Here is a 22,197-nt window from a genome sequence, read left to right as displayed (position 1 = left end):
GAGGAGTGACTGAGGGAGCTGGGGCTGTTTAACCTACAGGAAAAGAGTGAGGGGTTGCCTTATCAGTCTCTACAACCACCTAAGAGGAGGTGGTAGCCAGGTGAGGGTCTGTCTCTTCTCCAGATAGCAAGCAACAGCACACAAGGAATTGGTCTCAAGTTGTGCCAGAGAAGGTTTAAATTGGATATTGGAAAAAAATTCTTCTCTGAAAAGATAGGCACTGGAACAGACTGTCCAAGGAAGTAGTGGAATCACTATCTATCGAACTGTTCAAGAAATGTGTGGATATGGCCCTGGGGACATAGTTAAGTGGTGAGCATGGTGATGGTGCTCGGTTAACAGGTGGAATTGATAATCTTAGAGGTCTCTTCCAACCTTAATGTTTCCATGAGTTCACAACTACCAGTATACTAGTGGTTTGCCAGAGCCTGGCATACCTTACAATGATTTTTCTCCTATTGTGAGTAAAGAGAAAAGATGCATTTTCTCTTCTGAAGCTATCTGGCCCTTGAAGGATTACTTTAAAAAAAAAATTCTGTCACTGTAATAGGACATAAAAGAGTATATGGTTTTTATTTAGAATGACCACTCTCAGTACATTCAATTGTTTCTCCAACTAATAGGACTTCAGGAAAGTACTGGTAGTCTTTAAGTTATGTGACCACGCAGGACTGTAGCCCTCTGGTTCTAAAACTGCAATGTAATATAAAATTCTCAAAAGCATATTTTACACATGAAATATTATCTGCGGGGTGCTTCTACTAGCCTTTAAACCTTATAACCTATTTATCCATTGTGTTTTTATAATCCATAGGGCTGGGGTGGCTGTCATCATCTTAAAATATAGCACAAGCCAGTTCTTTTCCCTGCACTATTCGCATTTCCATTCTGGTGTGTCTGAATCATTGTACTATGCAAGTGCATTTTTCATACTTAAAAATAGACTCAATAACCATCTTCCTTCTCTGCCTTTCGTTTTACAACTGCAGTAGCAGCTACATTTCCTGTCTCAAAAGCACTTATGAAGCAATTAAGCAAATTTAGGACAGATTTTGCTACTGAATGCTAGACAGATTTCTCTTTATCCTCACTAGAACTTGTGCATGGACAGATTATACCCTAATGGCCTAGTTCTTTCTCTGCCCCTGCAAGAAGCAATCTTCTTATTTTACACATGGGCCATTTGATTTGGTGCCACAAAATGAAATTGATGGAACCGCTAATTGGTTACTTGTAATTAATTAGTATAAAAAATAATTTATCTTTTTCTGTGTTGTATCTTCTGTAATCTTCAATGACTACTGCTTGTGGTTACCCAGCTGAAGGAAATTATTAGCAGGCAAATTGTGGACCTGTGGGAGGAGATCCAAAAAAGGGCCATACAGATGATCAGGAGGCTGGAACAGCTCTTCTGTGAACACAGGCTGAAAGAATCTGAGAAGCCTGGAGAATCTGAGATCCAGTGAGATCTCATTGCAGTCTTCCAGACATGAAGAAAGAGGTGGAGAGTGGCTTAAACATGGGCACATAGTGATAGGACAATAGGAAGAAGTTTTAAACTAAAGGGAAAAGATTTAGGTGAGATGTTAGGAAGCAAATATTCACTGTGAGTTTGTTGAAGCACTAGAATGATTTGCCCACAGAAGCTTGATCTGTGGAAGTGTTCAAGGCTAGGTTGGGTGGGGCTTTGAGCAACCTGATCTAATGGGTATCATCCCTGGCAGTGGGAGTGTGGGTTGGAACCAGACCTTTACAGCACCTTCCAAACAAAGTTATTCTATGAAATTAAAAATATTTATAAAAAGTAAAATTAAAAAAATTGAGGAAAAAACCCAAAACAGTTCCAAAAGTAACAATTTTTAGTACTTCTGTAAAATTGGTGTTTCAATTAAGTTGAGGGAGAAAATAAACCTTTTTTTTTTTAAATTGGGTAAAGTCAAGAAGTCTTAGCTAGAACTATGATTCAGTGCATGTTAACAAAGTTAGACTTATAAAAGATAAATACAATAGAAATACTATATTCTATATATTTTAGAAATATATATAACTTATATAAATTTTAAAAGGCACACCAATTGTACCAGTCCATTGCTGTATTTATGGCCATTACTAAATGGCAAAGATGATTATTCTGATTTATATCAGAATACCCCCAAAATAAACTATTACTTACACCATCCCTATAAATTACACTTTCTCCATAATAACAATGAATACCAATATTCCACCTCCCCTCTGCTCATACACACTGTATTACTGAAAAGAGTTTTCTTGCTGAATTACTGAGACAATATGGACTTTTGGAAGGAGCAGCTGTGCAGGAAGGATTCATTGTGCAGAACTGTGTGTTTTAAAACTGGTAACAAAAATTTCTGCCATGGACATAGGGCTTGAGTCACCTGTGACTGTAAAACACCAGGATGATGTGTATGCAAACATAATTAAGTTTAGTTATGGCAAGGGGTTCTTGATTGGAACAAGTACCATGGTACAAGATATAGGTAATACCTCAATAGGTAATTAGAACATTCTGCAAAAATCTGGTCAAAATGTTCACACCATTCAAACAGAATAGCCCAAATAAGATGAATAAGAGAATGAGGGATTCCTGGGGAAAAAATGTTATACTTTGTTAGTAAAATGATGATGAGAAAGTACATTAATATTTTCCAATAAACTTTGGTCATTATCTTTCTGTTCAAAGAGCAAATGCATGTGTAGTATTTGTAGAGCATTTAGATTTGAAGGTTTTAAAAAAGTTTCTACACATCCAAAGAGCAAAGCTCTGAGATGACCTACATCAAGGGAGGTTGTGAGGGCAGAAACATTGGGAATTCATATTGGCTGTGTGCAGGCTCTGTAACTGTGTTTACATAGGGAAAACATGTGTGCATGTGCACAAATATACCTATCTATATGTGTGTATTCCCTGTATGTGGAATATCTGCCCAGCCTTGTTACTGGCTGGAGCTGGGGGCACAGAGCTGGGGCAGCCTCGCCTCTCTTGGGCCACCCGATTCAACAGCTCTAATAAAGGTCATTAGGAGTTTCACAGAATAAATCCCCTGTTTCCGTGTAGGTCAAGAGCATTGGCAGAGTTTCTTATCTTCCTATGCTCTCATTTTGCAGCACATCATTGCTGAGTCAAAGGGGGTTTTACTACAAGTTTTCAGCTTAATGAAGTACGTAGGGAATATTCTGTGGGTTTGATTTATTGGAGCATGTGTTCTCTAGATTCTTCTTACTCTGATATTGTGCAATTGCTGGAATGGGGCTTGATGAACAAGATCTAATTTCATTGGTGGTGGGCAGATTATACTGACTACATGTTACCAACTGGAAGTGTTTTCCTTCTAAGTAGTTGGATTGTTTGAACTTTCTGTGTTGATCTTGTGCATAAGCTCTGGAAAGCAGCAGAAAAAAAATGGTTGACCCCTCCTCCTCTTGGTACTCATAACAACAGAATGTTCCTAAATTCAGCTCCTGTATTGCCATACATCAGCAGTACAGGACAGACTTCTCTCCCTCTGGACTGCAGAGACCACTCCCATTCATACAAAGCAGCATGACCTTTGTCCTGCAGAACAGCATTCTTGATTCACATTCAACTCTGTGAACTATTATATGCTCTGATCTTTTAATTTCCCCATGCAAGACTATCAAGTTGGGTTTTAACTTTTTTTTTTGGTATTATTTAATTTGGTGGGTTTCATTGTTCTGAAACGTATAAAGGTTTTAAATTTCATCTTAGTAAATTTCATCCTGTTTCCTCCAGAGTAATTCTCACATTTACTGTTGTTCTGAATTATTCAACTGCATTTGTGTATCTTGGATCTCCTCTTATCTGTTACCTGCAAGTGTAGTAGTTTACATGTTGTTTCATCATTCAGCCCATATGATAGCACGGCTGGAAAAGACTGGATGTAAGCAGCATAAACCGTATGACATCATGCAAAATTTTCATAGCAAATTTTCTTTTGCCCCTTCCTACTGGTTTTGTAGCAACTGGATAGTAGGTCAGTCTGCCTAGGGTGTTTGTTAGCCTGCTTACAAAATATCGTAAGATGGTGTCAAAAACCTTGTTAAAAATGAGATATGTCACTCCCCTTGGTGTTCCTTCAGATACAAAGATTGTTTTCAATCAAAAAGGATGATATAACTGGTTTAACATGATTTGCCCTTTATGTTTATGATGAAGTCATCAGTGATAAAGAAAAATAAATTGAAAACAAAATAAATTGACTGAAAATTTTGTCCTTCAACATCTGTCTAAATTTTTGGAAATGAAAATTGCCTTTAGCCATGCTTTTTATAAGATATCTCAATGCATCTCAAAGCACATATTGATGTCATATATTTAGGTGTATAATATATAAAATCCAAACTAAGTTAAACAAAGAGTTGTAAAAAAAATTTAACCATTTTCCAAATGAAGTGAGGAAATCACATCTATTACATTTTTTTATATTAAGAAGAGTTAAAGTAAATAATTTTACTTGAATTTCTTCTGCCAATACAAAAAAAAAAAAAAAAAAATTCAAAATTTCCCCCACAGAATTTGCAGATACGGTGAAACTTGAAATTAAGGAAGGATTTGGCAGGCTCTTTGCGTGATCTGTAGTAGAATAATGTTAAAATATACTTATATATTACAGGATTAATATACTTATATATAACAGGATTCAGGGATTGAATTGCACTGTATTTTTCATATTACATTACTTTTGAAAATTATGTCATTCTAGTATTTCCTTGGACATCTCTTCATTGAGACATCACGGAACAAATCCGCAGCATGTTTATAAAAGCTTAGAGCATTTGTCTTTTTATTTTTAATTTAGATTTTAAAATAAACAACCTACAACAGATATCTGCACAACTAATGACAGTGATGTCTGAATTAAAATGTTCTACTCAGTCTCTCTCCTGCATTAAACACATTTTCCAGCATTCAGAAGCAGAGCCTCTGTGTTCTCAGCATCCTGCGTTCACTGCGGTGTCGCTTTCAATATTTTCACATTGCCCAAAATCTTTGTGACTTTATTCACATGGTGCTGAGCTTGAGCTAATATACCCTGCTGGGGGACTTAGCTGCAGCACAGAGCTCCAGCAGAAAATCTCCCAGTATTGTAAGAACGACTTGTTAAACTCTGTACATGTTGTTGATAGAGCAGTGGCGTTTTGAAGCTCTGACTAATGCTTCCACAGCTGTAAGTAGTGTCAGGCACTTGGTTATTATTAGGAAAGTTGCCAACATGCTAGGAATGTTTGTATGCATAGTGACTGTAGCCAAAGGTACTCTTTGTTATTAGGCACCACTATTAGAAATGGTCCTAAAAGTTCTTAAGTCTTCCATTAGTATAACCCCAGCTGACTGTAGAATTTAATAGCATCGCCAAAAACTCCTTAGAAATTACAAGCAACACCCATATGCCAGCATTTTTTGCTAAGTGAAATAAATTTTTACTAGCATCACCAAGTTTCTGGAACTTCTTGTAACAGCTGTGAACCCCAAAGTCAGTGATTAATGTCAGCTGCAAGCATTGCCAGATGCCTGACAGAGCTTGTAACAGCCAGAACTTCAGGGCTCCTGAGGGCTGTGAGCGTTGCTGGCTTCCCAGTAATAAATGCAACAGCCACACAACCTGAAATGCAGGAGTCACAGCATCTTCTCTTTTGCCCATTTCTGCTTGGCTCTGGTGAAATCTAATTGCCAAGATGAAACCTGAGGAATTTTAGAATGTCCATATAGTTATTTTTGTTGTAAGTTTTGTTATGAAAATTAATTTAATTATTTATTTATAATATAGTTTACAGTTGTCCTTGCATTTTCAAGAAAGAAGGTGTCTGGATTCTGAGCATGGCCATATTCTTTATTTATTGCCAGGGGGTGGGGATGGACTTTTACAGAACCACTTATAAAATCCTTAGCCTGGGAGTAATTTCATGCTATTTCCTATCTCATTACAATTGAAAGCTGACTAAAGACTAGACATTTAGCTTCATCTAAGAATTGCCAGAGTTGTCTCAGTGTGCCAGTAAGTTGCACCCTCTGCTTTTTGTCTCTTTGGGAAGCTGCAGTGAGTATAAGAACTAGTAATGAAGCCTTTAAAGACTTCAATCTGTGTGCATCTAAAAGGTCAGTGGATTGGCCAGATGTCCTACAGTATATTATATGTCATGCTGCTACACAGGTGTCCTAAGGCATGTGTATCATAGAATCATGGAATTGTTAAGGTTGGAAGAGACCTCTTCATCAAGTCCAGCTGTTATCCCAGCACCTCCAGGTTCACCACTAAACTATCTCCAGTAATTAAGACATCTCTGATATTGCAAATTGCATGCACAAAATTCATAATTAATCTAGGATTGTAACAGCTAAAACCCCAGTATTTATCCATGAACATCTAATTTTTTGTCTGTTGAAGGAATATTTCCACCATCTCTGCAAAAATTGTGTTACTAATCTTTGGGATGTTAAGCAGCTGTACCGAGATCTTGCAATCCTGATCTCCTTATCAAATACACAGAATAAGATAACAAGTACTCTGTATTGCTCAGGCAGTTAAAATGGTGCTGGTCATGAGCTCCTGTGAACTTTTACTAAGGCAGTAGTTTATTCACTCTGTTTTCTAAGTAAGAACTATGCAGCATAAAATGAAACATGAAAGCAACAGATTCAAAATCAAGTTGGAGACCTGGTTTCTCAAGTAAATGGTGTTTAATCTGTGCATCTCTGCTGTGGATTATTATGTGGACTAGAATTCATTACCTACAGAAAATATCTGAAGTAGATAAATTCATGGAAGGGAAAAATAAAAGGTTTGAGGAATATTAAATCCAAAGGCAACAGAAATATCCAAATAAATTCATAAGCTGTAAATTTATGGAGGTTGGGAATTTCCTTTGCAAATATCTCTAGCAGTGGCTGAGAGCAGATACCTTAGAGCACAGAGACCTAGGAGAGAGCAGACACAGAGGTGAAGAAAGCAACAATGTGTATCTTTTCTTTGACCTGGTATGGCCATTGCTCTGATATGCTGAGCTTTTTCCAACTGGAGAATATATCTTGGGTGAAGCGGATCCCCACGTAGGTGTTTGCCTTCCGTTGTGAATAACTTGATTGAATTAATTTGAATGAACAAATTTGAATGCTGTGTGGATTTTTCCCATTAATCTCCTCAGACTGTCAGCTCTCAAGCCTTCGTGAAGAGGAGTGAAGCGATAACAAATTTATGGCTGATTATCTTAAGTGAAATCTAAAGCTACTCTCTTATCTGCAACTCCTAGATGCATGACAGCTTCTGAGTCCAGAAGATATGAGAGAGCTACATTTGTAGGATTTATGAATTTGCATTTGTGAAATCATGTGTTGGAATTATGTGATTCAAGTAACACTGCTTTTTCAATGACAGACATTTAAATAATAAGACAGGAAGCTGGCTACCTGAGCCTAGAATACTACACAGTAACTGCATATACAGAAACAATGCGAAGGATGAGGTTGTATATGGTTAGTTTGGATTAAGTGAAGATATTTTCTGTATAGCTCTGTGTGAATAGTAGGGCTGGGGGACATAATTTGGATGGAATAATGTGATCCTTCTACTATCAGTTTGTTTGCAGAGAAGAAAATAGAGATACATATTCTGTCTTAGAGTTTTAACTTGCAACTGCACTTTAGCCATTCTGAAAGGCATCTTTATAACTGTTTTATTTCACTGGTGGCATTTTTTAGTTTTAATTTTTTTAGTCAAGAATATTTTGAGAAGATGACAAACAAGTATGCATGTAAGTATTTAAAATATATTATTTTGTATTTAGATCACAGAGGTTGATAATGGGTCCAATAAAGGTAACATCTTCAGTAATCACTTGGGTGATGGAGTAGGGTAAACCCTCATCAGATTTGCAGGTGTGAAAAAAACAGGATGAATTGTTGGTACACCGGACATACCATTGAGTTGTGCTGCCATTCTGTGTCATGTCACAAGGCTGGAGATCTTGGCCAGCAGGACTCTTTTAAAGCCAGGCAAAGGCAAATGCCAGGTCCTGCCCTTGGGGAGGAAAAAACCCCAGGTACTCACCTGTATACAGGCTAGGTGGTGTTTGGCTGAAAAGCTGCATTCCAGTAAAGGCCCTGGGGATCCTGGTGAATATCTAGTGGAACATGAGCCAGTAAAGTACCTTTGGAATATAGGCAGCCAGGAAAAGCCAGATTGCACCAGGGGGAGCATTACCACTACATCAGGAGAGGTGAGTGAGTCTTCTTGACTGCTCAGCCCTGACTGGAGCGCATCTGCAGTGGTCTGTCCACACTGGGCTCCCCTAAACAAGGGGGACATGGACATACTGGAGCAAGTCTAGAAAAAACCTCTGTAAAAATGAAGGTACTTGGTATCTATCATATGAGGGGACCCTGAGAGAGTTGTGATTGTTTAGCCTGAAGAAGAGAAGACTCTAAATCTTCCCAAGAATGCCTAGAAGTTGTGGCTCCCACACTCAGACCAGGCGCTCACTACAAATCCCAGTTATGCCCTGCAGCAGCAGCTTGAGCCTCTGTTAACACCAGGTTTGGGTGTCAGCCATGAAGGCAGAGGTGCTTGCTTTAACTCTCAAAGCATAGGGACATATGTCCTGCTGATCAGTGGTGAGGGCTGGGGAAAGAGGGATTGCTTCAGAGAGAGGCAAGGAACAGATCAACCAGGGCAGGCATCACTTTCTGCAGCCCTTTGAGATGCTGGGCTATTTGTTCTACTCATACCTTTGTATCCCATCTTCTCCAGGGAAGAGCTTCTGGTTCTTGTCTCTTCTGAGCAGAACAGGAGGAGGTGAGTTGAGGTCATGCCACAGATAGAGGAATGCCTATTTTGTGCCTATGTATTGAAAATCTCAAGTAGGAGGCAGATATTGTGTACTGCAGGAGAAAAGGGAGAGGTTGGAAGACATATAGAGGGGAGAAGGTGCACACCTGTTCCCTAACCTCCCCCCAAAAAATGGAAGTGGCCTCTCACTCTTTGAAAGCTGTTGTGGAGCTTCTGAGCTGTACCCTTCTGAAATACGCACCCAGAAACCATAAATACCCAGAAGATGTAATATTCCTTTTGGAGATCTTGCCCTTCCCTGTCACTTCCTGACTAACTCTCTTCCAGCAGCTACACTGACCTAAGTCCCACAGGCTCAGAACTTGAGTAAATGCATGGTTGATTGGCAGTGAGAGAGGCTCAACACAGGAAGATTGTGCATTTATCTTTATGTATAGCTTATGAGATCTCAATAATATCAATAAGTAATGGTATCAAAATTTCTGAATTATTGTAAAGTCTGTGCCAGTACAAAAAAAATCCTTTCCATCAGTAATAAGACATTCCATTTTTATTTGACCATTTTTATTAACTTGAATGTAGGCATCTAGCACAAGACAACTATAATTTGAATGACATCCTGACAACAGCTTAATATCCAGTTTAGAAATTGAGAGTATAATATTTTCATTTTTTTTTCCTGGATCCACTAATTCAAAACACTTCCAGATCTTCTATTTTTGAGACTTTGTTTTGCTTCTTTGTTTGACTCCTACTACTTTTTGGTGGCTCTTATTTTTCCCAGGCAAACTTCATAGCTCTGGTGCACCATTTTGTGCAAAGAATAGTGAGAAATCCTTCTACCTATCTGCCTCTCTTGCATATTTAGCTGATTATCATGGGAGATGATGGTTTCTGAATCACTAAACCAAAAATCACCAGATTTGTTTGCAGTGTCTGTCCAGTGTCCTTTTCCTCTCAATTTCACCCCACTTCTTCTGCAAAGCCTTGCAGTTTAGTTTAGAAACTTTGTTGCCTCTTCTCTTAGATTTAATAATTTATAATATATTTCTTGTTGTATTTCAACTGTATTGCACTTATCTTTGGTCAAGCAAGACTTGCAGAAAATGGACAACAGAGAGTGAGTGCTTTACCTCATGACTTTGAGAGCTCAAGTGCCATGCAGCAGTTAGGATATAGCAGGGTCTTGGTCCATCTGCAGCCTTGGTTATGTGGATATATGTACAAAATCCCGAATGAAACAGTTGAAATTATGCAGGCATTGTTCTGTTTGGCTATTGCTTGAGGTTTAAGGTAAATTACATTGCTTGTCATAGAGGGAGGTTATATTGGTGTGGCATGTGATGGCATTACATGCTCAATGGCACTACAAAAAATCACTGGCTCAAATGGCAGCTCACTCAACAAAATAAACAGCTTCCCCATCTGTTGCTTTGGATAGTTTATGTACAAGTGGAAGTATTATGCTATGATGAAATATGTGGTAGGAACAAGGTTAAGATTGTTTCGAAACAGCTGACCTGAATCTTAAGTACATTTAAGGTTGAGATAAATTACAGTGAAAATTCAGTTATCTAAAGTCTTCGCATTTAGAGAAAAGAAATTTACAGTGAAGATACTACTTGAAGGAACCACTTGAAAATTCTGTGATATCTGTATTTCCCTTGCTATGATTTCTGAAGAATTAAGGCACTGTTAGATTTGCTAACCATTTAGTTTAACCTTTAAAAGAGATCAAATACCTTAAAATTCTCATGGATTAGGAGGCCAAAGTCTCTTTGAGGTGGGTCACTGCTTCCTCACATGCTTTAATATCTATATAGGTCTGATAATTTTTGTGGGATTCATTTGACCAAGTGCAATGTAGGTGGCTGCATCTGATACAGTCACTGTAGTCTCCCACTGGTGCCTACAGTAGTTAGTAACAGATGCTTCTATAGAGTGATTCATCTCAAGTTTTACCCTAGGCAAGTCAATATAAGTTATGACACACCAATATAAATCACATCAAACTTGAATTTTACACTTTTTAAAATATACCAGGACATAAAATTTCTTGCATAAACTTAAGAAAAGTCTTGGAAAGCATATGCTAGCCTCTACTTTCAGTCTGTAATGTCCATGTGACACAGATTTTTCAGTGGTTGAAGACCTCTGAAGTGTCTGAAGTGACCCCTGGACATGTAACCATGTGTGGCTAGATGCTTGTCTTTGCATATGTCATCCCAAGTAGGCACAAAGCAAACCTTTCAGCAGATTGTAAAAATAAGGCTATGATTTCTTTTCTTCCCTTGATTTGTCCATGCTGTCTGTCCATGTTTTGACCGTTCATCTCTTTTTATTTGCTTGTTTGTTCCCTACAATGTGTTTCTCTGCAGCAAACAGCACCTCTCCTGTATTCTCTTGTCCATCTCTCTCATAGTGTCTTATGCAGTCCTTGCTGTTAGCAATTTCCTCACAGGGTTTCCTCCCTGATTTTCATCTACAAAACTTTGTTTTGGAATGGGTCAAGAGGTTGTATTCAAGCTGACTGCCTTTTGATCACTCCTTATCTGTGCTCTGGGACATGCTTTTCTGTTCAGAGTAATCTCAATTTCTCTATAAGGGGAAACAATCAAGAGTCAAGGAAGCTGGAGAATAAATAAACTATTGGTATGTAGTAACAAAAGCTGTCAAATCCAGTAACTGATAAATAGTAAACGGGATGAATCTGATGCTAAAAAAATTAAGAAAACTAAAAAAAGAAAAGAATGCCTTATTAATTTCTAGTGGCTTCTCTGAACTAGCTGCAAAGGCACCATATGCATATTAGGAAAAGTATCCTAATTTTTACTACAGCTCTGTCAGAGGTAGTCTGTCACTTCTGGTTTTCCTTCTCTTTTCTTATTGGATAAGTGTAAAGATATAACAGGAGTTGTCTCAAAGGTATAGTTTCTTTAGAAATTATATTTAAAGAGGTGAAAAATAAATTTGATATTCATTAAGAAACTTAGCTGTTCAATTTCAGAGAATTTCTGAATAGCCTGCTTGTAAAAAAGACAGTGAATATAACAAATATTATTTTGTTTTTCACCCAGATACACAATTGTTAGTGCATCTCTTGATATATATATATATATATATTTGATAAAGCTGACATTATTTTAACTGCAGGAGGCACTTCAAAATTCTTAGTGAAACTACATTAGCATGAAATAAAGTATAAATCCTCAGGAAAAGCAATACAGATAACCAATTTAATTTCTGAATCGCCAGGCAAATATGAACTGGAATTGCACTGGTCACCTGTCACAGATGCTTTTCATTTTCCCTGCTGTCTGTGCCATCATGAGTTTGACCCATGCAGAGTCAGTAAAAATAGCAGACAAGTTCACATTTATCAGGAATATATCCAAGACCAGTTCTTGAAAAAGAAGAAAATAACTCAATACTATCCAAAATAACAAAAGCCCAAGTCAGTCTGTTGAGACTAAGTTGACAAAGCCATATGTGATAAAAAACCCAACAAAATAAACCTCCCCACACAAATATTAACAACTTGGTCAGAAATGTTGTATAAAAATAAATGGCAATTCAGAAAACACTGTGTCACAAATAAGAGAGCTGGGAAGAGGCAAGCGACTTCAAAAATCACAACTTATTCACTGCACATGGAAGTGATTAATAAATAATGAAATACATGACATTGAATTAGGAAAGATGATACTTAAAGCAGCTTCCAAAACTAATAAGTAGTACCAAACTCTAATGCACATCTGACTTTTCATATATGAGTTCCTTCTCTCAAATCAATACAACTATTGAAATATTTAAAATTAAACTATATTCTCAAGCACTTTTCTGGCTCCATGACAAAGACTGAAAAATTAAAGCTACATTTGCTTTAGTACTGCATATGGATATGGAGTGATTTAGTTCCATTTCTATCTCACCTGGAGGGATGCAAATTATAGAAAATATTGTAAGAAGAGCAGGTTGATGAGGACTATTTTCAGGAATAGATGGGACCATAGTGAACAGTTTTATGGAGTGACAAAAAAGATAATGAGGTCTAGAGAAAACATTCAGCTTTCAGCCTGCAGGAACTAGGGCGATGGCAGTAACTAAGGAAAAATGGTTGAGAGATCTAATTGAAGTGTGCATAATCTTAAATGGTGTAGATAATCTTAATGCTTTGTACCCAGCATGCATTCAAAGACCAGGGGCAAGTACTGTACTTAAAATCAAATGCAGGCATAAAGAAATACTTATTAAATTAATAGTAACTGCTGAAGTGACCTGCAAGGCATAGGTATTGAGAAAAACACATTGAGGTTTCCTTGGGCAGCAATTGGGTTATGTCCTGCAGCCATCAGCACTGGAAGGAAACAGTCATGGCTTCTTCCACTCCCTCGGTGACATGTGAGAGAGGGTTTTTGTTTTGTAACTGTACTTGAACCAAGACCGTTTGACAATTTTTATTTTATAAAAGTAGATTAAAATGCATCATTAGATTTTTTACAACATCTTACAGATTAAAAAACCACAGAATGCAGCTTTAAGTTGACAGTTTTTTGATTTAGGTTGTCTGAATATATTTGCATGAGTATTTACTAGCTGCATATGTTGCTGAAAGGTTTTGTACGTGTATATTCCCATCTAGAGCATCTTGTTAAAATCTGTGCTGACCGCAGATTAAGAAAATATGCATAAAATATGAATGATCTTGGTTATTTCTTAGAGGAGGATCAATGGCACATTTGACATTTTAATGTGAAATATATCATAATCATAATTGTGATTGACATTTCTGCTGAAGGTTTTTAGTGGCAATGTAACCCAAGTTACCCTTGCTGCTGGGCAAGCGGAATTTATTTTGCTGGCAATGTCTGTTGGCAAAAAAAGTTCCCTGAGTTTTCACCAGGATTTTTTCAACATTTCCCCTCCAGCAAGCCCTTGATTTTTGTAGCACATCCCTTCTTATCCACTATTAAGAATACAGTTCCAGGTGACTGATGTCAGACTACTCTCTAAGCACTTATGGTGGGTTGTAACTGCAGCATGTAGTGCTGAGATATCAGAAAAGTTACAGAACTGAAAGAAAAGGCAAATTAGCCCAGGCTGAGTACAGAATTAGTAATGAGCTATTGCTCTCAGGACCTGATAAGTCATCTCTGAGCTAGGCTGTTCCATGTAGAATAAACAGTTTCCTTTTGTATTGCTACATTGCATAGTGAGCCTGTCACCTATTTTAGCCTGAAAAATCTGAGATTTCTTGCTTAAATTTGAAACCAGAGAATGAAGAAATAAATCATTAATTCACAGCTTAGGACTGTGATAAAAAGTATTTTTTTAAAGATTTCAGTAAATCTTGAGCTAACATGATGTTGTATTCCAGTAAAAGAAATAAAAGATGGAAAGAACTGAATTGGGACTGTATTGGTGTGTCCATTCCACAGAAGAATTGGGAGATTTCTTCATCTTAAAGCTCACCAATGGCCCTGCTCCCTGTTTCCAGTAGAGTGAAGGGTTCGTATTATCCCAAGAACAATATAGCACATCTAAGGTATCTGGAGAGATTTTTTTTCCCTCTTTTCATCATTTAGAGGCAGAAGAAAAAAAATAAAACAGATATTTAAAGACCAAATGTAGACAGAACAGCTGTAGTTTTAGCATGTGTTAGCTGGATGAAAACTGACAAACAATACTAATAGAATAATAATAGTTTTGGGCAGACAGCCAGGAACACGCTGTTATCAATAGGTCTGGAAAGATTTTTTTTTTTAATGAATTATGGCAATATAGCCTGTTTTATCAAAGGTGAAGTATTTTATGTGGTTGTTGGTTTCCACTAGATTCTGAAGATAATCTGTTATAGACAAGAAACATGGAAATTGGGTACGAAAACTATGAACATAGGTAACTTTATTTGGTTTGGGATAAACAATTATGCTGTGACTGAAGGAGAACAGGGATTTGAAGCTGAATTCTGGTATAATCCAGGCCAGTAGCCAAATGCTAAGCAACTGAGTGTGACAGACAAAAATATATAGCCCTCTTTTGCAATGTGGTTCCATTTTTGATAATGCTCAAAAGATTTTTCTCTTATTCTGTTTGGAAATTGAAACAAAATTTGCAGCAGCTTCAGTAGATCTGACATTTAATTTTAATGCTCCGTTCAACCTGTAGCAATAAGCAGAACACGTGTTAGGTGAAAATTACTTGTGTTTAATATAGATCTGAAAGTAGGTTCTGGAGTATAGAAAAAGGAATTAATGATTTTTAGGCTCTAACAGATCTTTTCAAATGAATGGTCAGAAAAAATATGCAATGAAAAGAGGATGGCTGTTGTTTATTTTCTGTTAATAGTAAAAGAATCAAGTTAGGCCCAATGATAAATCTTTAAATTTGGATGAAGTCACCTGTTGGAGATAATTCTGCCTCATGTTAACATGACTACCTTCTGAAACTCTGAACCCTAAAGTCTCTATTAACTTATCTGATTGCACTGTTGATTGCTGAATTGAAGGACATTTTCCATAACTCTATCATATACTTCCTTGGCCTGTCTTGGAAGTAAGGTTAATATCATAGGTTTGTGAGGCAGTATTTAATAGAACTTAAAAGGGATCACATTACTTGGGACTTTCCATGACTTGAAGACAAAAAAGCACCTGTCAGCTGAGAATGGATTCATAGAATCACAGAATAGCTTGAGTTGGAAGGGACCTTAAAAATCATCTAGTTTCAAACCTACCTGCTGTGGGTAGGGACATCTTCTAGTAAATCATCTTGCTCCAAGCCTTATTCAACCTGGATTTGAACATTTCCAGAGATAGGACATCCACATCTTATCTGAGCAACCTATTTCAGTGCCTTACCATCCTCACAGTAAAAAAAAAAAATCATCCTAATACCTAATGTCTTTCAATTTAAAGCCATTCTCCCTTGTCCTATCACTTCATGTCCTTAAAAAAGTCCCTCTCCTCTTGTAGTCCCTTTTAGGTACTTTTAAAGTACTACAAAGTCATTCCAGAGTCTTTCCTTTTCCAGGCTAAGCAGCCCCAATTCTCTTAGCCTTGTCTTCTTGGGAGAGGTGCTCTAGTCTCCTGATCCTGTTTGTGGTCCTTCTCTGGACTTAATTCAGCCGGCCACATTCTTCTTACATTGGGGGCCCCAGAGCTTCAATCACTGTTCCTAAATCACCATCCTAAACTACAGACTTTTTAGGATTAAAAAAGTTTAACATCAAAAGACCAAACTTTATAGTCCGGTCTGACTTCTTGCATTCAGACATCTACAAGGTCTTACCAAATTATGTTGTGAGTAGTTTGGATTGCCCAAGAAGGAAACAGGACTGAATGCTCCTTTTCCATCAACCTGTAGGCACACATCTTCCAGCTGAAGTACTTTTCATATGGATTTTGTCTAAACAAGTTTCTTACCTCAAAAATATTGATTAGTTCAATTGCCAGAACTGCTTCCTAAAATGTCTCCAGAGCAAAATGCAGCTGAATATCAGTCTTGTTGTAATTAGATTAATCCACTGGAATGCCATCAGCATTGAGGCAGGTGCCCTCCAACCTTGAGACCAGCTGGAAGTGCTTTTTCTGTAAACTCCCAGGTGCCAAAAGGCAGTCAGGGAAAGCAATTTCAGACACAGAATTAATGAAGGCAACAGCTGATGATATCAGGCAGCAGTGTTTGGCAAAACACCTGACTTCAAAAATAACAGTATCTTTAATTACATGGGTAATATGCTATGGATGATGAAAGGAATGTTCATCCATGAGATTGATTCTTGTCCAGTGAGTTTAATACAATGTGTATCTTCATATTTTCATTTGGATGAGGCATCCTGCCCATGTACCAGCTAGCAAGACATCATAGATTTTCTCCCAGACTTTTATTTTGCTCTTGCAGCTGTCATAATGAAAGCCCTCACTCATTTTTAAATTATGAGTTCTATTTGTTGTGACAATGAAGTTTGTCCAGTCCCATAAATTTTTCTGAATGATGGAATCTCCAGAGCTTTCATTCAAGTAATTATTTAAGAGTATTATATGACAAGTAAAAATGTAACTATATACCACTGCTGAAAAAGCATAATTTCTTGTTAATATTTTCTTTTTTACTCAGCTTACATCTTCTTTATGTCAATTTATCACCTGTGCTGTTTGGAGATCAGGATTAGGGCATAGCTAGGAGAGAAGATTGCCACTATGATCTCTAGGTCCAGCTCAGAACTTCTTTGCTGTTTGTATCTAGACACTCATCACCAGCAGCTGTACTGGTAAATTGTCAAGAAACAGTATCTTTGTTTCTTGATCTTTATTACTGTGTTTTGCTTTCCCCTGCTTTGAAGATCTATGGAAGCAACTGTCAGTGAAATTGCTGCACTTACCTTCTTATATTGACATATTTCCCAAATATATAGGTGTTTGTAACCATTTTTGCAATGTTACTTCCACATGCTTTTCTTCTAAGTCATCCATCAAAGCTGATTAGATGATACATTTTGTGCATTGAGGTGAGAAAAGACATTCTAATGTCTTTTTTTATTCTAATATCCTTTTTCTTATTATACAGGCTATCATGTATTTAAGGTTCACTTTAATATTCTTCTAGAATAAATATATTTTTCTTATTTCAAGTGCTGTTATGGTATTAAAATTTTCATAACTTTGCTAGTGGCAAGATCAAGTTCAGTGGTAGTTTGCACATCTGTATAAGCTGGCTTATATAGTAAGGTTATCATGAATTAACATTTAACCTAAATATTTATATTTACTATTCCATTAAAAATGCAGTTTTTTATGTTCAAATATTGTTTTCTATCTAAGCATACATGACATACAATCTCTTGTTATGATGATAAATGTTAGCACCAATTAGTTGAATCAGCAGTTTATATCCTGTTTAGCAATGTTGATTTATCAGCATAATTTAGCTTTCTAGAAAATGTGCGGGAAATAAAGGTGATATCTGCCATCTCTGAAACACTCTCCACAGGACTAGTTTTGGAGCAACAGAGGCACATTTAAATTTCTATCAATCATTAATAAAATACTTGTGCAAGCCTAGTGCAAAAACCTAGGAAAACTAAGCTAATTTCTCTAGTGCTCAATAAGCTGATTTCCTCATTTGCAAACATGAATCAGTTCTCTTAGCAGATGACATTTTATTCAAGGGTGGTTACCCTGTTACCTGAAGGCACTTTTATTTCCTTTTATTTTTCCATCCATTATATAATACTCCATGAGCACGGTGTGCAGAAATTAAACTCCAAACAGCCACTTCTTTCCCTTCCACCCTCTTTGGCAGGAGAGACAAAGGCAGGACCATGGGCTGAGATAACAATTTACTGAAAGCAAACAGCAATGGACTAAGAAATGCCCAGTAAGTAACAGCAACAATATTAATAACAAAAGTATACAAAAGGAGGAGGTGCTTTACACACAAAAAGGTGTCCACCACCTTGGCATAGCTCTGCGGGTGCCGGGAGAAAGACAAGATTGCAGCTGCTCCCACAACAGCGCCACGTGGTTTCCCCAGACAAAGACAGGACACCAGGTACTCCCCATGCACTCTCCTTCTCCCTGAGCTGGGAACAGGAAAACAATGGACAACCCCCAAAAGCTACATTGCCCACGTTGAGCCATGCTACTGCTTTGGATGCTGGACTCGATTGCACACAGCTGTAGCTGGCACTGGTGCTGCCGCTTTTGACTGCTCCATCCAGGTCTGCTTGGGTCAGACTCAGCTGAGATCTACACATTTGGATCTACAATAACTTTGCAAAGGATTACTGTTACTAGATACTTTAGCTGATTCAATCCATTTAAATATGAGTCTTTAACAGACCTGTTGCCTTATATGAGGGAAACTGTTTACCCAGGGATAATGCTGCTCCTTTATTTTTTCCAGACTTCTGTACCCTACTACAGAAACAAATACTTTCTAGAGATAGTAAAACAACTGAACAGAAGAAGATTACTTGCCATTTCTGGTGCCTTCCTTTCTCTCTGCAATACATGGACAGTAGTGTGGCTTCATTCAGTTTGCCAACTTCCAGCTTCTGGATTCATATATGGGATGTATACATCGGATATATAGTGTTGTTTCCTATTCTAATTTTGTTGCCACTTTCTAATAATATCCATTCTTTCTTATATAACTCTTAGTCTTTCCCATAGACTTCATTAGTGCAGCATCCCATTTTTTTCAAATGAACAGTAGAGCTTATCATTCCTGCTTCTTTAATGACTTTAAGTTGACTGCACCATTACTTTCTTACACAGAAGCACTTGAAAGCACTTCAAACTGATGTTTCTCATTTAATCTACCACACCTCCTTTAAATTTACTGTAGGGTTATGAAGCTACCTTTTACTCCCCTTCTGCAGAGCTGTTCCTTTCAACATTTTTGTTTTAGCATCCTTTTTGTTTCACATCACTACCTAGCATTAATGACAAAGTTCCCATGAAAATGTGTGGGTTTTTGACTATATTAACATTTTCAGAAAAAATCATCTTACTTGGGAAAATTTAATTCATCAGCACATATACCTGACCCCCAAAACTTGCATAATAAAATCATTCTTTATATCTTTCAGTTTTTCAGCAGTCCACCAAAGTCTATCCAATACCCTGGTCTATTTGGGTCTCATATTGTACTATAGTTATATTTTATATTTTATAGCTCTTACTTTAATATTATCTTATTTTCTATTTCAAAGTTTCATACTGCTTCATTTCAGAAATTCCCATCTGAATCATAGTTATGTTTCCCTACATACACTTATTTGAAGTTCAGATCCAGTTGCTCACAAATTGGAAGCAGATATTCTAAATATATTCTAAAGAAAGATTTCTCAGAGATAATCTAGGAAGTAGAGGCATGGTTTTCTGACAGCATTCAAACAGATATATATTTATATAATATATATGAGGGTTTTTTTAAATCTAGATCTACATACACATATGCACAGAGCCTGTTTATGTATGCACACACACAAACACCACACACACAGTTATGATGTATCTGCCCACTGTGTCTTCTACTTTATAACATCTTGAAAAGACTCTTTTTCCTTTTGTTCATCTTTTCTTGAAGTTTGGCTTTTGGCCATCACCTTTTAGCAGTTCTGTAAAATAGTTTTCTGTGAAAGAATGACATCATACATCCCACAGGTATTTATTGCTGAGTTATAATCCTGCATATAAATGTTTATCTCTCACTCCTCCTGAACGTGGAGAGACAATTATAAACACCTGTAAAATATTATAGAGTAGTGCAGGAATATGTATACTTTGAAAATGCAATAATGTGAAAAATAGAACTTTTGAAGTTTGCAAAGAATTGTATGAATAATATTATTGCCTTTGCTAAAGAACTTAGTTATCAAAATAAATTCTTGTAACAAAAAGCAGGATGGCTTTCAATCTTGTAGAATGAAGTTAAGAAACTATGAAAAGTCTTTCAATATGCAAGCTTCAAATCAGCCATGAATAAGTAACTTTAGCCCTAAAATACAGAGGAAAAATGCTCAGTTAGAAAGAGCTGTACAATCTTAATGCATATGTGGGTGGACTGTGTTGTGATCTTACTTGCTTTGTTGCATTAAATAATAATGCAACAAAGGGGGTTTTATGAGTATTTTCCTTATATTTCCATATAGCTGTGCTATCTCACATGCTTCTTCCAAAATGTCAGTTAATTTCTTAACACGATCTTTTTATTACCACTTTTTAGAACATAATGAGTTTTTATTTAATTTTTCATCCTTGTCCCTCTCAAAGCAGAATATTGAGTGCTGGTGATTTTTGGGTTAAGTTCATTGCATGTCCCAAACTCTTACAGAGATGATTTTATGAAAAGTTAAATATTTTTAATGACTTAATATTTTCAGAATATTTCTGTCTCTTACAAGGGTTATTAATTGTCAGAGTGATGCAGAATGAGACTAACAATGATATATGTGATGCTTGAAAGACTTCTGAATACATCCTGCAATACAATAATTGTTTGAGCATTAAATATTCCCATTTTTTAATTTTAATAAAACCTTTATTTAAAAATAAAATGAAGATGAATAGTGGTTTTTGTAATTTGGGTGTCATTAGTTTTACACTTAAACCTGGATTCATCACATCTCACCTCACATGGCTGAGAAATCTCTTATGAGACTTCCTCTTTTTGTAAGTAATGAAGAGAGATAATGTTTTGTTTCCAAGGAAATTTGAGCAGTTAGAATACTAATTTAGGCCCTTGTTGCCACTAAAAATCACAAAGGATGGTTTTGAATTGTCTTGCTTATAGCCATAATTTTTCACCCTAAAGTCAGCTCACACATATAGAGATGCTTCTCATTACTATGAACTACTTTATACTACAGATCAGAAAAATTTGCCATTCAATTTACTAACCTGAGCTAGGTGAACCTTGCTGATGTTTCTTGCCACTAGTGTTACTTCAGTGGTGCTCTTCAGTTCTTTTTCTTAAGATCAATCCAATTATGTTTGATACAAACCCATAATAACTTAAAAAGCAAGCTTGTTGCAGTCAGCAGGCTGCAAGCAGCTGGGCTTCTGAGAGGTATTCCTCTTCATGCTGGATTTCTAAGGTCAAATTTTCCCTCTTTTTCAGTCAGCAGTGCAGGTCCTTATTTCCACCTTCATTGTGCAGTGAGTGCATGGCATTCAGCCCTACCAGGCTAAATAGAAAAGCTGACTAGATCTGCCTGGCAGATGTTCCTTCTTCTTTCCTTATGGGGAGTAGTTTTGGAAAATAAAGATGACAATATATCATAGCACCTCATATTTCACTTTTAATATGAAATCTAGTAAAAGAGCATTTGCTATATTAAAACTGTTTTACCTCAGAATTTCATGACAATTACATTATTCATGATCTCCTCACCAGTGAAGAGAAAGAAAATTTTGAATGGTATACTGTAAACTGTCCAGGCTATGGAACACTTTAAGTGGTTTAGTTTTCTTTTAATTAGGAAAGCAAACTGCATTCAGGCCATTAAAACAATGCAATATATTCTTTGTGAGTCTAAAATCAGACAGAAAATAAGTTCTGTCGCTGCTGGGCTAAACCTAGATTTTTATAAACTTGAAGAAAAGGCTTGAACTGTTTTTTTTTTTATTAAATTTGTCTACTCTGAATTTCAGAAAAGGTTGTCTAACTGAAATATACTGTATGCTTAATTTCAAATGTGGAAACTTAAAGCTATGGTTGATAAGTCTTGAATTAACCTACATTTTCTGACTCTCAATTGATTTTCAAAAACTTTAAGTATCTGTACTGGGGAGCTTATTCTGTGTCAGTCAAACAAATTTGCATTAAAACAGTACTTTAAGAAACCCCTCATCCAAAAATCCTG

The 22,197-nt window shown here is 36.7% G+C and overlaps 1 protein-coding gene across 1 annotated transcript in view; it reads left to right on the top strand.

Annotated features, from left to right (window-relative positions):
- GABBR2 (gamma-aminobutyric acid type B receptor subunit 2) overlaps positions 1–22,197 on the top strand; it is a 453,073-nt gene that overhangs the window by 157,927 nt on the left and 272,949 nt on the right. The window lies entirely within an intron of this gene.

This window comes from Lonchura striata, chromosome 1 (genome assembly GCF_046129695.1).
Source record: "Lonchura striata isolate bLonStr1 chromosome 1, bLonStr1.mat, whole genome shotgun sequence".
Lineage (NCBI taxonomy): Eukaryota > Metazoa > Chordata > Aves > Passeriformes > Estrildidae > Lonchura > Lonchura striata.
Note: the sequence above shows the minus strand (reverse complement) of the source record. Positions and strands in the feature narration are given on the sequence as shown.